Raw genomic sequence first — 22,648 nt, 5'->3', positions numbered from 1 at the left:
ATTTAGAGGGATGGCATGGTAAATTGAAGGTCCTACAAATGAAAAAATGAATAGGGCTGGTTCAAGTTATCCTGTTTGTGTGTGTGTGTGTGTGTGTGTGTGTGTGTGTGTGTGTGTGAGAGAGAGAGAGAGAGAGAGAGAGAGAGAGAGAGAAAAGCAAGAAATTTTAGAAACTTTTTTTCCTTTCCAAACTTTCTCATAAAAATCCTGTAATCCAAGCAGGGCCAAGAAAAAATTCTAATAAAAAGTTTCCCTGGAAAAAGGGTTACACATATATGAGTTATGATCACATAAGTTTATAGTAAAACACTAACAAATTGGGTTACAATGCATATTCGTCGAGATACTCTCAAGTCTCAACTACTCTCAAATGATCAATGATGGGTTTCTTGGGTGCAACTTGGGTAAGGTTGGGATAGGTTTCTTGGGTGCAACTTGGGTAAGGTTGGAACCGTTGGGTTGAGCTTATAAAGCACAACATGTTATAGCTTACACTGGGAGAAGCAGACTCACATAAAATTGTTATCTGGGAACTGCTATGAAGGCAAGTTGCATATTGGGGTGCTTCCTATCGTTTCCCATAGAATTCAGAGACGGTTGCATTAAACCAAGGTGCAACTTGGGTGCTGTTTGTTTGAGTTTTTGATTGAAAATAAATTGGATTCGACCCGAACCTGACCAGGTTTGAGGCTTAAAACTCCACCAAAAAATAAAAAAATTAAGCATAATTGCACCCTAATCAAGCCCGTGTTGATGCTACTACAACATGCTTTGCCATTGTGATTTTAAAATTTCACAAAAAAGGACATGAAACAACTGAGATGTACACCTCCGTCTTCTCTCACTCTCTCTATTGGTAATGACACTCCCTACCACTATCCACAAGGTTGACAATCAAACAGTGCTTACTACCATGGTTTCAAATTTCAGTTTCGGAATGTGTTTCGGTGCTCACCCTTCGAAATTTCGGTTGAAATCCGACAAAATACATTAAACTAAATTTTATCTCAGCCAAAATTTCGGCTATTTCATGAAACTATTAAATAATAAAAAAAATAGAGATTTTTTAAATTCCGGAAGAAATTTTGGGAAAAACGAAATTTCAAAATTTCGTCCGAAATTTTGTAACTTTTCGGGTATACCCGATTTCGGTTTCGGTCTCCACATAGACCCGAAATATTGGATTTCGGTCGAAATTTAAAACCATGCTTACCACTATTCAACTAGGTAAATTTCAGGTAAATCCTTGACTTCTCCCTCTCGACTACTTAGTACTTACACCCCTACTCTAAGAAACTCTGATGGAAGATCCTTGCTATTCGTTGATTTGGAAAGATTTCAACCAGGAAGGAAGTACCTTAAAAAAACATGAATTCCACCATAACAAATTCAATATTTCAGTTCGAATCTTTCTTCCTCTTAAAAAAAAACACATTTTCTTGTCTAGCATCAGACCTTTACAAAAAAAGGGGAAAATCCTATAAAAAGGGCGCGAAATATGTCTCATTTTTCTCAAAAGCTCCGAGCCCAGAAAAAAAGAAGAGAGAGCAGTGTTTACTGTTTAGAGAAAAAGGGAGAAAAACCCTAAATTTTCTTCATAACTTGTCCTCAATCAATCATGTTTCTACAGAGAAATCTCTTGAAGAGAAGCTTCGAATTAAAAGAAAGGTTTGGGCAGTTCCTTTGTCATCGATTTTCTTCGGCTCCGAAACTTCCTCCTTTTGATTATCAACCAAAACCCTATAAAGGACCTTTTGGGGATGAGATTCTTGAGAAAAGGAAGAAATTTCTTGGCCCATCTCTGTTCTATTACTATCAGAAACCGGTATATTGTCTTTCCCATATTTTTTTAACTCTAGATTCTCCCAGAGTAGTAGGATTTGGAGACCTAGGGTTTAGGATTATGAGAGTTAGGGTTTTGAAATTAGGTCAAAAGTGTGAAATAATCGAGAAAAGGTTATTTTTTGGTGGTTTTATTGGTTTTATATACTGGGTTTTGAGCTTCCAAGTTGGGGGATTGAATTAGTGCCTTAAAAATCTCTTTTTTAAATTTCTAATTTCAAAATTCGTCTTGCAAGATTACTTTGATGGATTTTTAGATATTTAGTATCTTATTCTTTGCACATTAGGTTCTTTGATGAAAAATGTGGTGAATTTTTGGAGTTCTTGAGGCGAATGGTTGCATTCGTGGCACAATGTTCTTGCTGGGATTGCCACTATCGAATTTCTTAACTTCAAATTTCTCCATTGTTTTGTCATTTTAGATTTTTCATTATTTTGATCTTTAGTCTAGGTTCTTCAAGGAGCATTTGCACAGGGTTTCTAGGTGTTTAAAGATTCTGTTTTACTCAATTTACAATTGGATCTTCGATTTAGAGCAGTCAATGTGTGCTTCTCTGTTTCATTGTCACTAAAATATTGTCTTTTTAATGATCTTTACTTCTGTTTTGATCGCCATTTTAAGAACGACGTAAGGAAATGATTTGCAACCAGAATACTCGACACAATTTGATTCCAAAGTTGATTTTTTATCCTATGTTTTTGTGTTCAGCTCAATATTGTTGAGGGCAAGATGCAATATCTATTCGATGAGAATGGAAGGCGTTACCTCGATGCTTTTGCAGGAATTGTTACTGTATCTTGTGGACATTGTCACCCAGATGTGTTGAATGCTGTTATGGAGCAAACCAAGCTTCTCCAGCATACTACGACCATATACTTACACCATGCAATCGCCGAATTTGCCGAAGCATTGGCATAAAAAATGCCTGGAAACCTAAAGGTATTACTCTTTACATTTTCCGTACTTTGTGATGCTGGATATGGAATCTTAAAATGCCTTAACTTGTTAAGATCATACCATTTCATATGTGCATTTATGACATTAGTTTGTGCTGATTTTCAAAAAAATTGTGTATGAGGTGTTGTTGGATGGTTTTGTTTCAATTCAATATAATTGTATGATTGACATATGTTTGTCCTGTAGAATGGTCTGAGCAGCCCTCTTTTACCGTGCAGATCATAGATTATTTATGTTAGTTATTTCCATTTGAATTAGAGAAATCCATTCCAGATTGTGATAGGGTGCATCTCGGGACGATTTTTGGGAATTCAGGTTGATCTTTTACCATAAAATCAGGCCAGGTTTGGGTCGATTCCAACTCATTTTTTAGCAAAAGTTCAACCCGACTGTCCCGACCTGACCCAATATGCACCCCTAGATTGTGATTGTTGTTGCATAATTTCTAGCTGCTTCTCTTTTCTGTTATTTTTACTACTATGTGGGCTTACATTTACTCGGATGTAAAAGTACTGTTATGATGGATTCTTTCTCTTTAGATGACACTTATATGCTACTCGTAATGCACCTTGGTGAAAATGCAGGTTGTATATTTTGTCAATTCTGGAACAGAAGCAAATGAATTGGCAATGCTGATGGCTCGACTGTATAGTGGTAATCTTGGTATGGCTGCCTTAAGAAATGCATATCATGGTGGAAGTGCTGGAACAATAGGACTCACTGCCCTAAATACTTGGAAATACCTCAGGTTGGTGTATAAAATAGGACCTTTTTAGGATCTCTTTCCATATAATCAAACTTTAGTATAAATAAGCATGACGTTTACAAATTGGGCACAAGATTGTTGCTTAGTTTGAGTTTCTGAGATGCATGTATGAAATTTATACTTTTCTGTTGTCACTTCTCAAGTGCATGGTGTTTTGCTAAGTTGACAACTAGATTATCCGCCTGTATTTCAAGTAAATCAATTTAATTTTATTGCCAGTGATATTTTTCTCTGCCCAGTCATTGTATCTCACCTGTACATCCAACATAGGCTTCCATGATGTTTCCATTCAAATACATGTTTATGGTGCCTAGTTTGAATTAAAAAAAGGTGTTCCTTTCTATTTTTTGCTATTTAAGTTAAAGAACTTTTCTTTTGATGGATAAGAACTTTGTTGAAGCCAGGAAAATGAAAACTCTATGGAAGAAGTACTTTTGTCAATTTTCATATCACAACCATTTTGTGTATTTAGATCAAATTAAGTGGGGAAATTTACGAAAACACTTTGAAAGACAATAATTTTGTTATGTCCATATCATCTCAGCGATATTTTCCCTAAACTTCTGCAGGGTGAAATTCATCATGTTGTGAATCCAGATCCATATCGTGGAGTATTTGGTTCTGAATCCATTCATTATGCCAAATATTTACAAGATCACATTGACTTTGGTACTTCTGGAAAAGTCGCAGGCTTTATTGCAGAAACCATTCAGGTCTGAGTTTCTAAATATTTTCATACTGGAGGTCTACTTTTAGTGTTTGCTAACCCCATATAAGGACAATACTTTTTCTTTTTTCTTTCTTTTTTTTCTTTTTTTTGTGAAAAGGCATTTTATTATTTTGATAATTTTTAGGGAGTTGGAGGAGCAGTCGAATTGGCCCCTGGATACTTGAAATTGTTATATGATATTGTACGTAAGGCCGGTGGTGTCTGCATTGCTGATGAAGTGCAAAGCGGATTTGGTCGAACAGGAGGCCATTATTGGGGATTTGAAACACAGGGTGTCATTCCTGACATAGTCACAATGGCAAAGGTCTCCCTTTCACCTCCATAGCCATCCATATCATTAAATCGTTAGTTTCCTTCAAAGGCACATATAGATTTTAATATCATTTCCATGGTTTTAAATGTCCGTTTTGGCCACAACCGAAATTTCGGTTTCGGCCAAAATCATGTAAAATTTTGGAAAACATTTTCCGTATTCTACAAGATTTCGGTGGAACTTTTGGAAATTTAGGCCGAAATTTCGGTATTTCTGCAATTTTGGTGGAAAATCTTATAGATTTCGGATTTCACCCAAATTTCGGATTATGTACTTTTGGAATTGGTCCCAGCCCGAATCCGAAACTTCGGTGGAAATTTCGGCCTGAAATGTAAAATCATGATCATTTCATCAGAACTGTGGATGTGTTGTGTATTGGAAATGGATTACCATTAGGAGCGGTGGTGACAACCCCAGAGATAGCACATGTGATGGCCCAAAAAATCCAGTTTAACACTTTTGGTGGGAACCCGGTCTGTTCTGCTGGAGGACTTGCAGTGCTCAAGGTTCTTGACAAGGAGAAGCGGCAATTACATTGTGTCGATGTTGGGTCTCACTTAATTGGGCGTTTAAGAGATCTTCAGCAAAAATATGAAAGTAAACATCTTTGACCTTTGGCATCTCCTGTTGACTTATTAGTCTTTTGACCCTTTTAGATAAACTGACCTTCACACTGGACTTTTCATTTGACTTTTTTTTTCTTATAGGTGATATAATTGGTTTTGAGTCCAACAATCAGTTTTGGACTCGCAATCGGTTCTAAATATCCAAAACAAACAGGGGCTTAGATTTGGATACATTCAAGCTTAGTTGTTGAGTATTTGATATTGAATAGCCCTGTATTAAGATAGATAAAACACATTTTATTTCTTGTTTGTCTTCTACAATTTACTGAAATTTCCCTATACTTTAAACTTTAAAGTGCTTAACCTATTAGTTTAGCTGTATAGTGCAATGAATGATGAGATTCTTATGGGTAGCAATGCTTAGTATCCATCAGTTCTTAAATTATTTTATGCATAGAAACATTTAGTTTAGCCGACCCCAACTAGTTTGGGGCAAAGGCTTAGTTGAGTTGAGTTGAGTATAGAAACATTTAGTATCCATCAATTCTTAATTTTTTTTCCTAGAGTTGTTAGCAATGCTTATAAGATACAACCCAATGTAGTAATGCATCATTGGGTTGATTTACCCTTACGGATTTCTTGAGCACTTCATTTTTTTTACCCTTTTTCAGTCATAGGAGATGTGAGAGGCAGGGGCTTAATGGTGGGGATAGAACTTGTCACTGATAGGAAAGATAAGACACCTGCCAAGGTTGAAACAGCTGTTTTGTTTGAGAAACTGAAAGGTAAAGAGTATAAGATATGGGTGAAATTTACTGCGTTCTCATTTAATACTTTCCTTTTTTTGCCCTTATTCTTTTGGTGTTTTCCTTAACATATCTAATCCTGATTGAAGATCTGGGAGTGTTGGTTGGGAAAGGTGGGCTACATGGAAATGTGTTCAGAATAAAACCACCCATGTGCTTCACCAAAGATGATGCAGGTGCACTCTCTCACTCTATAAAATTACCGTTTCCCTGTGCTACATAAGGTGCTTAACACAAGTGTGAGCCCTTATATCTATCATTGTTAAACCCAAAGTGCAAAGGAGGAATGTACTAAGTTGAGATCGCTAGGACAGTGTTTTAGATTCAATTGATATAAAATGTGCTTTGGACATGACTTATTTCTGTACAATGCAGATTTCCTTGTAGATGCCTTGGATTATGCCCTCTCAGTTATGTGAGAATTGGCCTATTGGGACTGGGAGTCAAAAGGCGAGTTGGATTCGTAGCCATGGGATCAAACAAAGAACTGGTTCTTGGAAATAAATGGCCTGCATTCCTGCAAAAAAAGGTAAAAGAAAAATTAGTTTGTTGTGAACAGATCAATTGTGAAGGAAATTGAAAAATCAGTTCTTAATTCTTCTTTATGAGTTGTAGTTCCAAACATGCATATCATCTAGGATGGATGGAGCAACTTGGGGAGAAACAAATGAGTTTAGATGTAAAATCAGAATAGTAACCAGGCGAAGAGATCTCCTTCCAACCGAAGAGATTCTAGTGTACAATAACACATAAAAGGCTTAACCCACCATTCCAAAAGATCTAAGATCCCTCTATCATGGTTCTTCAAGAAAAAACACTCGCTATTGTTCTTATTGGAGCATAAAAAGCTGTGGTGGAAGCAAGGATATGCCATTATATGATAAAAATCTGTTCACTTGTTTTCTAGCTGCAGGAAAAGAAAAGAAAGGGAAAGAATCTGACGTGGAATACTGGAAAAGAAAGGAAAAGAAACTGTGAGAAAATTCCGTTGTTCACTTGGCCGAAAAAGGAAAAGAAAGTATGTAGGCAAAGTGGTTTTCTCAGGAAAGTGATTTTTCCATCCTTTTGGTGAGAAAATTTAGAGGAAAAGTGCAAGAAAGTTGGTTTTCTACGTCATTATTTATATTTTTCACCTGTGTAATTCCGCTTTCCTGAGAAAACAAGTGAACGGCGGAAAATGTCAAATCATGTCCAATTACAGGAAAATTTGGCTTACTTTCTTCTCCTTTCCTTTCTCAAGAAGGCAAGTGAACAGAGCCTAAATCTTTGTATATTGTTTCCTGTAGGTACAAGATGTTTTAGTTAGTAAACTGAATTATTTAATAAACTAATATTTCAACATGCAGCAATAATGACTTCAACATTATTTAGTAATTTACTGAACCCGGATAACCTTTTCAGCTGCCTTGAAAGTGTTGGGTATTTAAATTTAATGTTGAGATAGGTTGGGAACTACTAAAGCTTAATGGTTATGGACAAACTGCACCTGACTCAGTGGACAAATATTTTGGCATGACAGAAGAATGAAATACCACTTTTCTCTTGGAAAAGAGGCTGCAAAAGTGAACCCGCAGGAGTGCGGCTCTTTGGCTTAAAGTCATGGGTATGCTCCCCGGGCCCATTGACGAGTTCAAATCTGCTTACCCGATGCGCGCCTGGTTTATGGGTGCGCGTACCCGATGCGCGCGTGGTTTATGGGTGCGCGTAGGGAATAGTCCCACCCTAAAAATTCGAGTGGGGATACCCTATGTCAATTAGCTATCATGGCAAGAGTTTTTTTGGGAATTGTAATAACTATATCTTTAATGGGAAGATTCACTTTTTTTTTTTTGGGGGGATGGTAAAGCAATTTTATTAAAACAAGGGAAAAGATCCCTCGACTGAGATAGTCGGCAAAAAAAAAAAACACGGACACACTAGGGGTGCAACTCGGGTCGGGTTGAGGCCAACTTGAACCTGACCCGATGAAATATTTGCTCAACCCGAACCCGACTTGAGTTCCAACCCGACGAGGTTCAACCTGAGCTGAGAAACTCTTTTTGCCAACCCGAACCTGACCCGACTCAACCCAAGATTTTAAGCTTAAAAAAGTATATATATATATATATATATATATATATATATATATAGAGAGAGAGAGAGAGAGAGAGAGAGCAATGATACATACAAGGGAGCCCTTGCATAAAGAGCAGCAAAAGAGCCTTTCATTGGATCAACGTCATTTTAAGTTACATTTTAAAATCAATTGAAAACATAAAATTAGTTGCATTTGATAACGTGGATCCAATCAAGAGCCCTTTTGCGGCTCTTTATGCAAGGGCTCCCTTGTATCTATCATTCCTCATATATATATATATATATATATATATATATATATATATATATATATATATATATATATATATATATGAGAATATATATATATATGAGAAAACGGTTCCTACACATATGTGTAGATAAGTTATCTACACACCAGATTAAAATACAATGGGGGCCACATTATTTGGGTGATCCAAACCATTCATTTTTAAGGCCCTCACATAGATAAGGTGTCCACAAATAATCAGATCCATAGGATCATCCTAACCATTCAAACTGTGGAGGCAAAAAATAGACTAATTTGTGAAGGTTTAAAGACATCCATTTTACCTCCACAAATCGTAGGGTTGGGATGATCTTATGGATCTGATTTTTTGTAGACACCCTATCTATGTGAGGGCCTTTAAAATGGATGGCTTGGATCACCCAAACAATGTGGGCCCCCACTTTATTTTAAGCTAGTGTGTAGAGAACTCTCTACACATATGTGTAGGAACCGTTTTCTCTCTCTCTCTCTCTCTCTCTCTCTATATATATATATATATATATATATATATATATATATACATATGAGGAAAGTGTTTCTACTCGGCCGAGTAGATAAGCTTATCTACTCCTCCCTTTAAAAAGTACAGTGGGCCCACACATTGTGGATGATCCAAAGCATTCATTTGATAGGTCTTAACATAGATAGGGTGTGCCCAAAAAATCAGCACCAAAGGGTCATCCTAGCCCTTCGTTTTGTTGGGCCTTGTAGAAACAGAATGGACGCATATAAACGTACTGTGTAAGATGCGTCCATTCTGTTTCTACAAGGCCCAACAAAACGAAGGGCTAGGATGACCCTTTGGTGCTGATTTTTTGGGCACACCCTATCTATGTTAAGACCTATCAAATGAATGCTTTGGATCATCCACAATGTGTGGGCCCACTGTACTTTTTAAAGGGTGGAGTAGATAAGCTTTTCTACTCGGCCGAGTAGAAACACTTTCCTCTATATATATATATATATATATATATATATATATATATATATATATATAGGAAAATGATTGTACGCTCGAGTCTACCAAGCTTATGGTACGCTCGAGTGCCCAATCACATGTGGGCCCAGTTTGTTAGCACGATCCAAAACATTCATTTGAAAGGCCCTTACATAGATGGGGTGTGTACCAAAAATTAGCTCCATAGGATCATCTTAATCCATCCATTTGTAGAGGTCAAAATGGACAGACACTGTGTGTCCACAAATCTGCCCATTTTTTCCCTCCACTTTTGGAGGGGATAGGCTGATTCATTGGAGCTAATTTTTGGTACACACCCTATCTATGCCTTGCAAATGAATGCTTTGGATTACCACAAAAAATGTGGGACCCATGTGATTGGGCACTCGAGCGTACAATCCTTTTCCTCATGTATATATATTAAAAATGTCGGGTTCACTTGGGTCGGGTTGCCGAAGCCCTCAACCCGGGTTGAGAAAACCCAACCCGACTTTTTATTAGGTTGAACCCGTCGGTCGGGTTGAGCCCTCCCAAGTTGCACCCCTGTTACACACCCACCCACACAGTAAAAACATTGCTACTCGAGTGCACACAAAAACAACTAATTAAGAATACAATGTCAAGGGATCAATGAAGAAGATGATCAAATAGCTCCTCTCTAGTCCTGATCACATCTTTTCTAGCCAGCCATTCTACGTTGGTGCGTATGTTCTTCCAGAAACATCCAAGGGTGTAGCCGGACACAAAACTCTGAAGCAATTAATCCATTCTCATCCATCTAACGGTGAGCATAATCACCTTTAAGGCCCTGTTCGTTCGAGATTATGGTAACCGATGGTGAGCCCCCAAACCGATTGTTGGAGTAAAAAATAATGGGGGCTCACCATCGGTTGTCATAATCTCAAACGAAAAGGGCCTAAATGATTTGAGAGCCTTTAACTTTATCCTTAAACACTCGATTATTCTCGAGTTCTTTCAATTAGCCCATAGAGTAGCTAAAAAGACCAAAAGGTCTTTTTCTTCTTTTGGCTAAGGGGCTAATACCTAACTTTCAACTATCTCTTCCAGTCTAAGAGGAAAGACCCAAGATGTCAAAGGGAGCTAATACGCATCTCTACACCTCCCTAGCTAACCTGCAATGAATAAAAATACGGTCTATCATCTATCATGCTTATGATCACATTGCACAAATGATCAACTATAAGAAATCTTCGACTTCTCAAATTATCACTCTTCAAAATCTTATCCAAAGTTTCAGACAATCCGAAGGCGCATACCATAGGGGACACTGGAATCCTCTAATTTCTGTTAGTTGGCGAAGACGGCAAGGCTAACAACTGTTATTTTACACTTCCCTAATTATATAGGGAGGACTTTTTAAGGAATTGTGATAGTTTGGTTAAAAAGGAGTAAAACAAAAGGTGATTTCGTCCTACTTAATTGTGATAGTTTGGTGGGAACCCGGTCTGTTCTGCTGGAGGACTTGCAGTGCTCAAGGTTCTTGACAAGGAGAAGCGGCAATTACATTGTGCCGATGTTGGGTCCCACTTAATTGGGCGTTTAAGAGATCTTCAGCAAAAATATGAAAGTAAACATCTTTGACCTTTGGCATCTCCTGTTGACTTATTAGTCTTTTGCAGTGTTTAAAAATGCGGATTTGACGCGGAACGCGGCCAAGAAAAATCCTTGTCGACTCGGCACGGATGCGGCAAAGAATGCGGTTGACACGGTTTACATGGTCATAACTCGGGAGAGTCAAAGGAGTTTATTGACTCTGTAGGGCAAAACGCGGAATGCGGATGTGGTGCAACGCGGAATGCGGCTGAGGTAAAAAGGAGTCGACTCGGGTGAGTTCCTTGCCGAGTCAAGAAGTTTTTAAACACTGGTCTTTTGACCCTTTTAGATAAACTGACCTTCACACTGGACTTTTTTTCATTTGACTTTTTTTTTCTTATAGGTGACATAATCGGTTTTGAGTCCAACAATCAGTTTTGGACTCGCAATCGGTTCTAAATATCCAAAACAAACAGGGCCTTAGATTTGGATACATTCAAGCTTAGTTGTTGAGTATTTGATCTTGAATAGCCATGTATTAAGATAGATAAAACACATTTTATTTCTTGTTTGTCTTCTACAATTTACTGAAATTTCCCTATACTTTAAACTTTAAAGTGCTTAACCTATTAGTTTAGCTCTATAGTGCAATGAATGATGAGATTCTTGTGGGTAGCAATGCTTAGTATCCATCAGTTCTTAAATTATTTTATGCATAGAAACATTTAGTTTAGCCAACCCCAACTAGTTTGGGGCAAAGGCTTAGTTGAGTTGAGTTGAGTTGAGTATAGAAACATTTAGTATCCATCAATTCTTAATTTTTTTTCCTAGAGTTGTTAGCAATGCTTATAAGATACAACCCAATGTAGTAATGCATCATTGGGTTGATTTACCCTTATGGATTTCTTGAGCACTTCATTTTTTTTACCCTTTTTCAGTCATAGGAGATGTGAGAGGCAGGGGCTTAATGGTGGGGATAGAACTTGTCACTGATAGGAAAGATAAGACACCTGCCAAGGTTGAAACAGCTGTTTTGTTTGAGAAACTGAAAGGTAAGAGTATAAGATATGGGTGAAATTTACTGCGTTCTCATTTAATACTTTCCTTTTTTTGCCCTTATTCTTTTGGTGTTTTCCTTAACATATCTAATCCTGATTAAATATCTGGGAGTGTTGGTTGGGAAAGGTGGGCTACATGGAAATGTGTTCAGAATAAAACCACCATGTGCTTCACCAAAGATGATGCAGGTGCACTCTGTCACTCTCTATAAAATTACCGTTTCCCTGTGCTACATAAGGTGCTTAACAGAAGTGTGAGCCCCTTATATCTATCATTGTTAAACCCAAAGTGCAAAGGAGGAATGTACTAAGTTGAGATCGCTAGGACAGTGTTTTAGATTCAATTGATATAAAATGTGCTTTGGACATGACTTATTTCTGTACAATGCAGATTTCCTTGTAGATGCCTTGGATTATGCCCTCTCAGGTATGTGAGAATTGGCCTATTGGGACTGGGAGTCGAAAGACGAGTTGGATTTGTAGCCATGGGATCAAACAAAGAACTGGTTCTTGGAAATAAATGGCCTGCATTCCTGCAAAAAAAGGTAAAAGAAAAATTAGTTTGTTGTGAACAGATCAATTGTGAAGGAAATTGAAAAATCAGTTCTTAATTCTTCTTTATGAGATGTAGTTCCAAACATGCATATCATCTAGGATGGATGGAGCAACTTGGGGAGAGACAAATGAATTTAGATGTGAAATCAGAATAGTAACCAGGCAACGAGATCTCCTTCCAACCGAAGAGATTCTAGTGTACAATAACACATAAAAGGCTTACCCCACCATTCCAAAAGATCTAAGATCCCTCTATCATGGTTCTTCAAGAAAAAAACACTTACTATTGTTCTTATTGGAGCATAAAAAGCTGTGGTGGAAGCAAGGATATGCCATTATATGATAAAAATCTAAATCTTTGTATATTGTTTCCCGGAGGTACAAGATGTTTTAGTCAGTAAGCTGAATTATTTAATAAACTAATATTTCAACATGCAGCTATAATGACTTCAACATTATTTAGTAATTTACTGAACCCGGATAACCTTTACAGCTGCCTTGAAAGTGTTGGGTATTTAAATTTAATGTTGAGATAGGTTGGGAACTACTAAAGCTTAATGGTTATGGACAAACTGCACCTGACTCAGTGGACAAATATTTTGGCATGACAGAAGAATGAAATGCCACTTTTCTCTTGGAAAAGAGGCTGCAGAAGTGAACCCGCAGGGGTGTGGCTCTTTGGCTTAAAGTCATGGGTATGCTCCCTGGACCCATTGACGCGAGTTCAAATCCCCTGTGCTTAAGTTCAAATCCCCTGTCCTTACCCGATGCGCGTGGTTTATGGGTGCGCTTAGGGAATAGTCCCACCCTAAAAATTGGAGTGGGGATACCCTATGTCAATTAGCTACCATGGCAAGAGCTTTTTTGGGAATTGTAATAACTATATCTTTAATGGGAAGATTCACCTTGTTTTTTTTTTTTGGGATGGTAAAGCAATTTTTATTAAAACAAGGGAAAAGATCCCTCGACTGAGGTAGTTGGCTAAAAAAAACACAGATACACTAGGGGTGCAACTCGGGTCGGGTTGAGGCCAACTTGAACCCGACCCGGGGAACCATTTGCTCAACCTGAACCCGACCCGACTTGAGTTCCAACCCGATGAGGTTCAACCCGACCCGAGAAACCCTTTTTGCCAACCCGAACCCGACCTGGGATTTTAAGCTTAAAAATAAAAAAATATATTAAAAATGTCGGGTTCACTCAGGTCGGGTTACCAAAGCCCTCAACCCGAACTAAGGGTGTCAATTTTGGCTCGGGCTCTGAAGCTCGCTCGAGCTCGGCTCGAATCCTTAACGAGCCGAGCCCGAGTTAGGCCAGGCTCGGCTCGGCTCGTTAAGGCTCGTTAAGAATTTAATATATTTAAATATATATATTATATATTAATATATACATTAAAAGGGTTGTCCATGGAGTGAAAGGGGGGAGCAAAATATGTCACTTCATTTTTGGAACCCCATTTGTTACTAGGACCACCCCCCATATTGTAAAAAAAGTAGTCAAATTACACTAGTAGGGCTGTCCAGGGAAGATGAGGGGTGTGAACATAATATAACCCGAGCTCGGTAAGGCTCGCGAGCCTGACCGAGCCGAGCCTCACTTGTGAGCTTAACGAGCCGAGCCGAGCCTGGCCAGGCTCGGCTCGGCTCGTTTACACCCCTAACCCGAACTCAACCCGGGTTGAGAAAACCCAACCCGACTTCTTATTAGGTTGAACCCGTCGGGTTCGGGTTGAGCCCGCCCAAGTTGCACCCCAATTACACACACACAGTAAAAACATTGCTACTCAAGTGCACACAAAAAAATAACTAATTAAGAATACAATGTCAAGGGTTCAATGAAGAAGATGATAAAATAGCTCCTCTCTAGTTCTGATCACATCTTTTCTAGCCAGCCATTCTACGTTGGTGCGTATGTTCTTCCAGAAACATCTAAGGGTGTAGCCGGACACAAAACTCTGAAGCAATTAATCATTCTCATCCATCTATCGATGAGCATAATCACCTTTAAGGCCCTGTTCGTTTGAGATTATAGTAACCGATGGGCGATGGTGAGCCCCCAAACCGATTGTTGGAGTAAAAAATAATGGGGGCTCACCATCGGTTGTCATAATCTCAAACGAAAAGGGCCTAAATGATTTGAGAGCCTTTAACTTTACCCTTAAACACTCGATTATTCTCGAGTTCTTTCCATTAGCCCATAGAGTAGCTAAAAAGACCAAGTTCCAAAAGGTCTTTTTCTTCTTTTGGCTAAGGGGGCTAACACCTAACTTTCAACTAGCTCTTCCAATCTAAGAGGAAAGACCCAGGATGTCAAAGGGAGCTAATACGCATATCTACACCTCGCTAGCTAACCTGCAATGAATAAAAATATGGTCTATCATCTATCATGCTTCTGATAACATTGCACAAATGATCAACTATAAGAAATCTTCGACTTCTCAAATTATCACTCTTCAAAATCTTATCCAAAATTTCAGACAATCCAAAGGCGCATACCATAGGGGACACTGGAATCCTCTAATTTCTGTTAGTTGGCGAAGACGGCAAGGCTAACAACTGTTATTTTACACTTCCCTAATTATATAGGGAGGACTTTTTAAGGAATTGTGATAGTTTGGTTAAAAAGGAGTAAAACAAAAGGTGATTTCGTCCTACTATCAAAACATGGTCTCGTAGATATCATTCACCTGTTTGTTTGTTTATCTTGAGAATCAAATTTGAGTCCAAAAGTGATCAGTGGCAGATATGGACATTTGGTTCTCAGTTTAGAATCAATCTGGGATTCAAATCAAATATACATCCTATCAATATCAATGTGCATCTTAGTTAGGATGTAGGTTCCATTTAAGTCCAAAAATGATTCTACAAATGTGACCCAAACACCCCCTTTTTGTTTGCCAAGAATCAGTTTTGGACCAAGAATCCATTCTCAAAATAAAAAAACAAACATGGGCTGAGGGAAAAAAATTTCAAGAAACAAAATCCCTATATCCAAACACACCCTAAGAATCCGGGATTTCTTCAAAATTGTAGCTAAGAGACAAGAGAAGAAGCGGACAAGCCATTGTTTTTTACTTGCTTTTGACCTCTCGCCCTTCTTTCCATCAGTAAGAGAGTAGTAGATCCTCCCATATTTCCAGGCTCTAGAAATCTCAAGATGCAAGAGAGATTTATAAAACCTGAATTTCTCACTTAATATCCAAGAAACGTTGTCAGGAGAGCATACATAAGCTTGATCATGAACCCTCTTTTATACTGTTTTTAAACTAAAAACCTAGATTCTAAAATCCACGTATCCAAACGGCCCTTAAGATAGTCAGATTTTAGAATCCGAGTTTTCTTCAAAATTGTAGCTAAGACACAAGAGAAGAAGCGGACCCGGAGTAGCAGATCTTTTTTTTTTACACTGTTTTCAAACTAAAAACTTGAATTCTAAAATATCATTTCCCAAAATTAATAGAACTATAAAAGATAAATGGAAAATTACCAAAAAACCCCAACTCTTAGAGGAAATTTGTCTTCAGTCTTTCTTCTGCTAATCTGCTCCCCTCTTCTTTTTTCTCCACTCTGCTTTAAAATCAATTCAAAACCCCCAAAATCTGCCCTCTTTTATTCTCTCCCCAAACATGAGCTCTGGTTTTAGGGTTTCCATTCCAAACAGCGTCAGAAAAACGATCCAAAGTATAAAAGAGATCGCTGAAAATCACAGTGATGATGAGATATACGCAATGCTCAAAGAATGCTCTAAAGGTTCTCTCGATTTTTTCCTTGTTTTGTTTTGGCTCCATTTATTAGGGTTTTTTTTTTGGCTCCATTTTTCAGCTCTTCAAAGCTCTTTCTTTGCCTCTCCCTCCTGTTTTTTTTTTTTTTCAGCTCTTGGGGATTTTCCCTTTCTAAAACCCAAAACCCTAAACCCCTAAATTTCTCATTATCTTTCACCTCGTTTTGTCAATGGCATCAGTTTCTACACTCTCTCCATCTGGTAAATCTTCAATCTCTTTACAAAGTTCTCGCTGTTTTAATTTCGCATTTGAATTTTTCATGTTTTATATGAAATGCTACGATCGATTTCTACTTTACTTTTCATTTCCATGAAATTTCTTCTTCATTTCTTGTTATCTTTGTATTCTATTTCAATCTCAATGGCCTTTTGAGTTCTGCCCCCACTATTATTAGGGTTTATGCTATCTTTTACCCCTTGTTTGGATTGCAAGAAAAATATTTCCGTTGGAAAAACTTTCTTGAGAATTTTTTTTTCTTTCCACGATTTTGAGCTGTATTACTGGAGATCTTTGCATTCTGTTTCGTTCTCAATGGCTTTTGGAGTTCTGCCCACTATTAGGGTTTAGGCTATCTTTTACCCCCCCTGTTTGGATTGCAAGAAAAACATTTCTGATGAAAAAATTTCTTAAGATTTTTTCTTTCTTTCCATGATTTAGAGAAAAATGATATGATTTAGGTTAATTTGGAGAATATTATCATAAATTATAAGTCCCTCTGAATAAAATTTGAGTAGGGATTGTTCCAATTATCTTAAATGTAGGAAATTTTAGATATATTTTTCCTTTCCAAACTTTCCCTCGAAATTCTTGCCATCCAATTTGGGCCTTAGGGTTTGTCTGTCCGCATTTGATTTAGGGTTTTTGATTTTCATAAGAAGATCTTAGTTTTGAGAAGGGGTTCTAGTTTCTTACCTTTTGTTAGATATGGTTTAGAAATATTTTTCCTTTCCAAACTTTTCCCCAAAATTCTTGCCATCCAAAGAGGGCCTTAGGGTCTATCTGTCTGCACTCGCATTTGTTGTAGGTTTTTTTTTTTTTTTTTGTAAAAAGATCTTAGTTTTGAGACGGGTTTTTACTTTTTTGCTTGATATGACACTCCGAAACTCCTAACTCGTCACATTCTGTTTTCCAATTTGCATAATTCAAAACGAATCTATTTGACTTTGATTCATTTGATACTTTTGCATTGCTTCCATGGAATAAAAAAAATAATTACGCAGGTTTCAAATTTGTACTGCTGTCGTCTGTTTTAACAATTGTGTTTGATGAACTGCAAGAAGAAATTTACTATTTGTTTCTCTTGTAATAATTTGTTTTGCACCATGAAATTCTGAATTAATGGCAGAAAGGTTTGGTTAGGCTTTTTTTTCCCCTTAATTCAGCTATTGAAATTTGGTGTTTAGAGTTTCATCTGTTTATGTTACTAATTATTCATTCAAAATGATTCTTTGTGATTAGGATTCAAGTATGAGCTCCATAGTATTAGAGGCCACGATTGCTCTTGGAATGACTTTGATGAGGGCACACCCGATTTTAACATGACATCTCAGTTCAAGAAAAGGAAGATTTGTCTTAATGTGGATTCACATTCACACGACTTAAAAGCTTCATTACCTGTTTTGCGTTCTCCTGGTTATTTTATGAAACCTTCTCTGAAAGAGCTTGCTGCTGGAGAGCTAATTGAACAAAATTATTGCCAAAGAGTTCCAAATTTTACGGTTGGAAGGGTGGGTTATGGGTATGTTAAATTTTTGGGAGAAACCGATGTTAGATGGTTGGACTTAGATCAGATTGTCAAGTTCAATAGACACGACATCACAGTATACACAGATGAAGGCAACAAGCCTGTAATTGGTCAGGGTCTTAACAAGGCTGCCGAAGTGACTTTGATACTTCAAATAAGGTTTTCAGTTTCCGATGGAGCGAAACTTAATAAGCTAGTGAAGAAATTGAGGAGCAGCACGAAAAAACAGGGTGCCAATTTTATTTCGTTTAATGCATCAAATGGTGAATGGAAATTCGTGGTTCGCCATTTCAGCCGATTTGGATTGAGCGAAGATGATGAAGATGATATTGTCATGGATGATGCTGTGGTTCAGCAGCCTGCAGTGCCAGGTGGCGTTGAGGAAGTGGACGTTGATGAGGAACCTCAACCGGGTCCCACGGGAAATGTTTTATCTCACTCTCTTCCCGCTCATCTTGGCCTTGATCCTGTCAAAATGCATGAAATGAGAATGTTAATGTTTCCCATGGAGGAGGAGGAGGAGGATGAAGATATTGATGGTCCTTTTTCACATGAGAAGCAATCCTTTGGTAAGGAGTATATTAGGAAAGATACCAGCTCGAATACGAAAAGTATAGCTCATAGGCCTGCTTTACAGTATTCTTCTCGGAATTCTAGCAATAAGTTTAGTCCGTCTCCTATGCGGATATCACCGCAAGCTTTGCTTGAATACAATACAAACAGTTCTGACTTGAGTCCACCAGGAACCATTCTCATGACCGGGCAACACAATGGCTTGCCACTGAGAACAACTAAAGTTGAAGGTTTCAAACTGGACTTAAAGCATGAGACTCCTATATCTAATAGCCATTCTAATAACATAGTTGATGCTGGTCTGTTCATGGGAAGGTCATTTCGTGTTGGATGGGGACCAAATGGTGTCCTTGTTCATTCTGGTACACCTGTAGGCAGTACGAATATGGGAAATGGACTCTCTTCTGTGATAAATATAGAAAAAGTTGCGATTGACAGAGTGGCTAGAGATCAAAATAACAGAGTAAAAGAGGAGCTTGTTAATTCATGTTTTGCTTCTACGTTGAGTCTCCACAAGTCAATAAACCATGAAACCTTAGATGTTGAAGTTGGGTCCTTCAAATTAAAGCTTCGAAAGCTTTTATCCAATCGCTTAATGCTTTCAGAGATTTGCCGGGGTTATGTTGGGATTGTTGAGAGCCAGCTCGACATTTCTGGGCTATCCACATCTGCTCGTATGCTTTTGATGCACCAAGTCACGGTTTGGGAGTTGATAAAGGTTCTCTTTTCAGAAAAGGAAATAAACAATCACTTGAAACCTACAGACCTTGATGACGAAGAGGATATGATGCACGACAATAAGGATGATTTTTTAGACATAGACCCAGAGGCATACCCTTTTGTTCGCAGAGCGGAGTTCAGTTATTGGTTGCAAGAGAGTGTTTGCCACCGTGTACAACAAGAGGCAAGCTGTTTAAATGAGTCTAATGATTTAAAACAAATATTTTTACTCATGAGTGGACGACAGCTGGACGCGGCCGTGGAATTGGCGGCATCTAGAGGAGATGTTAGAATGGCTTGTTTGCTAAGTCAAGCAGGCGGGTCGATGGTTAATCGGTCTGACGTGGGACGGCAGCTCGAACTGTGGAGAATGAATGAAATGGACTTTAACTTCATTGAGAAAGATAGGTTGAAATTATATGAGTTACTCGCTGGTAATATTCAAGGTGCCCTTCATAATTCAGAACTTGATTGGAAACGGTACTTAGGATTATTAATGTGGTATCAACTACCACCTGATACTCCATTGCCTGTAATTATTCAGACTTATCAGCAGCTTCTCGACGAAAGACGAGCTCCATATCCAGTCCCAGTTTACATTGATGAGGGCCCACTTGAAGGGGCCCCGGAATGGAGCCAAGGTGATCGATTTGACTTCGCATATTATCTTATGCTTCTCCATGCTAATGAAGAGAAAGCCTTTGGGGTTCTTAAAACTATGTTTAGTGCTTTCTCATCTACGCATGATGCCTGCATTCCTGCAAAAAAAGGTAAAAGAAAAATTAGTTTGTTGTGAACAGATCAATTGTGAAGGAAATTGAAAAATCAGTTCTTAATTCTTCTTTATGAGTTGTAGTTCCAAACATGCATATCATCTAGGATGGATGGAGCAACTTGGGGAGAAACAAATGAATTTAGATGTAAAATCAGAATAGTAACCAGGCGAAGAGATCTCCTTCCAACCGAAGAGATTCTAGTGTACAATAACACATAAAAGGCTTAACCCACCATTCCAAAAGATCTAAGATCCCTCTATCATGGTTCTTCAAGAAAAAACACTCGCTATTGTTCTTATTGGAGCATAAAAAGCTGTGGTGGAAGCAAGGATATGCCATTATATGATAAAAATCTGTTCACTTGTTTTCTAGCTGCAGGAAAAGAAAAGAAAGGGAAAGAATCTGACGTGGAATACTGGAAAAGAAAGGAAAAGAAACTGTGAGAAAATTCCGTTGTTCACTTGGCCGAAAAAGGAAAAGAAAGTATGTAGGCAAAGTGGTTTTCTCATGAAAGTGATTTTTCCATCCTTTTGGTGAGAAAATTTAGAGGAAAAGTGCAAGAAAGTTGGTTTTCTACGTCATTATTTATATTTTTCACCTGTGTAATTCCGCTTTCCTGAGAAAACAAGTGAACGGCGGAAAATGTCAAATCATGTCCAATTACAGGAAAATTTGGCTTACTTTCTTCTCCTTTCCTTTCTCAAGAAGGCAAGTGAACAGAGCCTAAATCTTTGTATATTGTTTCCTGTAGGTACAAGATGTTTTAGTTAGTAAACTGAATTATTTAATAAACTAATATTTCAACATGCAGCAATAATGACTTCAACATTATTTAGTAATTTACCGAACCCGGATAACCTTTTCAGCTGCCTTGAAAGTGTTGGGTATTTAAATTTAATGTTGAGATAGGTTGGGAACTACTAAAGCTTAATGGTTATGGACAAACTGCACCTGACTCAGTGGACAAATATTTTGGCATGACAGAAGAATGAAATACCACTTTTCTCTTGGAAAAGAGGCTGCAAAAGTGAACCCGCAGGAGTGCGGCTCTTTGGCTTAAAGTCATGGGTATGCTCCCCGGGCCCATTGACGAGTTCAAATCTGCTTACCCGATGCGCGCCTGGTTTATGGGTGCGCGTACCCGATGCGCGCGTGGTTTATGGGTGCGCGTAGGGAATAGTCCCACCCTAAAAATTCGAGTGGGGATACCCTATGTCAATTAGCTATCATGGCAAGAGTTTTTTTGGAATTGTAATAACTATATCTTTAATGGGAAGATTCACTTTTTTTTTTTTGGGGGGATGGTAAAGCAATTTTATTAAAACAAGGGAAAAGATCCCTCGACTGAGATAGTCGGCAAAAAAAAAAAACACGGACACACTAGGGGTGCAACTCGGGTCGGGTTGAGGCCAACTTGAACCTGACCCGATGAAATATTTGCTCAACCCGAACCCGACTTGAGTTCCAACCCGACGAGGTTCAACCTGAGCTGAGAAACTCTTTTTGCCAACCCAAACCTGACCCGACTCAACCCAAGATTTTAAGCTTAAAAAAGTATATATATATATATATATAGAGAGAGAGAGAGAGAGAGAGAGAGAGAGAGAGCAATGATACATACAAGGGAGCCCTTGCATAAAGAGCAGCAAAAGAGCCTTTCATTGGATCAACGTCATTTTAAGTTACATTTTAAAATCAATTGAAAACATAAAATTAGTTGCATTTGATAACGTGGATCCAATCAAGAGCCCTTTTGCGGCTCTTTATGCAAGGGCTCCCTTGTATCTATCATTCCTCATATATATATATATATATATATATATATATATATATATATATATATATATATATATATATATGAGAATATATATATATATGAGAAAACGGTTCCTACACATATGTGTAGATAAGTTATCTACACACCAGATTAAAATACAATGGGGGCCACATTATTTGGGTGATCCAAACCATTCATTTTTAAGGCCCTCACATAGATAAGGTGTCCACAAATAATCAGATCCATAGGATCATCCTAACCATTCAAACTGTGGAGGCAAAAAATAGACTAATTTGTGAAGGTTTAAAGACATCCATTTTACCTCCACAAATCGTAGGGTTGGGATGATCTTATGGATCTGATTTTTTGTAGACACCCTATCTATGTGAGGGCCTTTAAAATGGATGGCTTGGATCACCCAAACAATGTGGGCCCCCACTTTATTTTAAGCTAGTGTGTAGAGAACTCTCTACACATATGTGTAGGAACCGTTTTCTCTCTCTCTCTCTCTCTCTCTCTCTCTATATATATATATATATATATATATATATATATATATATATATATATATATATATATATATATATATATATATATATGAGGAAAGTGTTTCTACTCGGCCGAGTAGATAAGCTTATCTACTCCTCCCTTTAAAAAGTACAGTGGGCCCACACATTGTGGATGATCCAAAGCATTCATTTGATAGGTCTTAACATAGATAGGGTGTGCCCAAAAAATCAGCACCAAAGGGTCATCCTAGCCCTTCGTTTTGTTGGGCCTTGTAGAAACAGAATGGACGCATATAA

The 22,648-nt window shown here is 38.0% G+C and overlaps 1 long non-coding RNA gene and 2 pseudogenes across 2 annotated transcripts; all 3 read left to right on the top strand.

The window, feature by feature from the left end:
* Positions 1-1,322: 1,322 nt before the first annotated feature.
* Positions 1,323-6,609, top strand: LOC143889592 (alanine--glyoxylate aminotransferase 2 homolog 1, mitochondrial-like; annotated as a pseudogene). Its single transcript, XR_013254861.1, has 9 exons — positions 1,323-1,825; positions 2,552-2,782; positions 3,385-3,548; positions 4,111-4,279; positions 4,421-4,601; positions 4,982-5,206; positions 5,847-5,960; positions 6,071-6,157; positions 6,357-6,609. The product of XR_013254861.1 is annotated as an alanine--glyoxylate aminotransferase 2 homolog 1, mitochondrial-like (transcript).
* A 4,150-nt stretch (positions 6,610-10,759) lies between these two features.
* Positions 10,760-12,859, top strand: LOC143889593 (uncharacterized). The gene is made up of 3 exons (XR_013254862.1): positions 10,760-10,892; positions 11,797-12,105; positions 12,308-12,859. It is a non-coding gene; the product is annotated as an uncharacterized LOC143889593 (long non-coding RNA).
* A 3,140-nt stretch (positions 12,860-15,999) lies between these two features.
* Positions 16,000-21,057, top strand: LOC143890620 (nuclear pore complex protein NUP96 pseudogene; annotated as a pseudogene).
* The last annotated feature ends 1,591 nt before the right edge of the window (positions 21,058-22,648 follow it).

This window comes from Tasmannia lanceolata, unplaced genomic scaffold (genome assembly GCF_043159265.1).
Source record: "Tasmannia lanceolata isolate RefF3 unplaced genomic scaffold, GAP_Taslan_0.1 ptg000013l, whole genome shotgun sequence".
NCBI classification, from domain to species: Eukaryota; Viridiplantae; Streptophyta; class Magnoliopsida; order Canellales; family Winteraceae; genus Tasmannia; species Tasmannia lanceolata.
The sequence above is the reverse complement of the archived record's forward strand: the minus strand, read 5'-3'. Positions and strand labels throughout refer to the sequence as shown.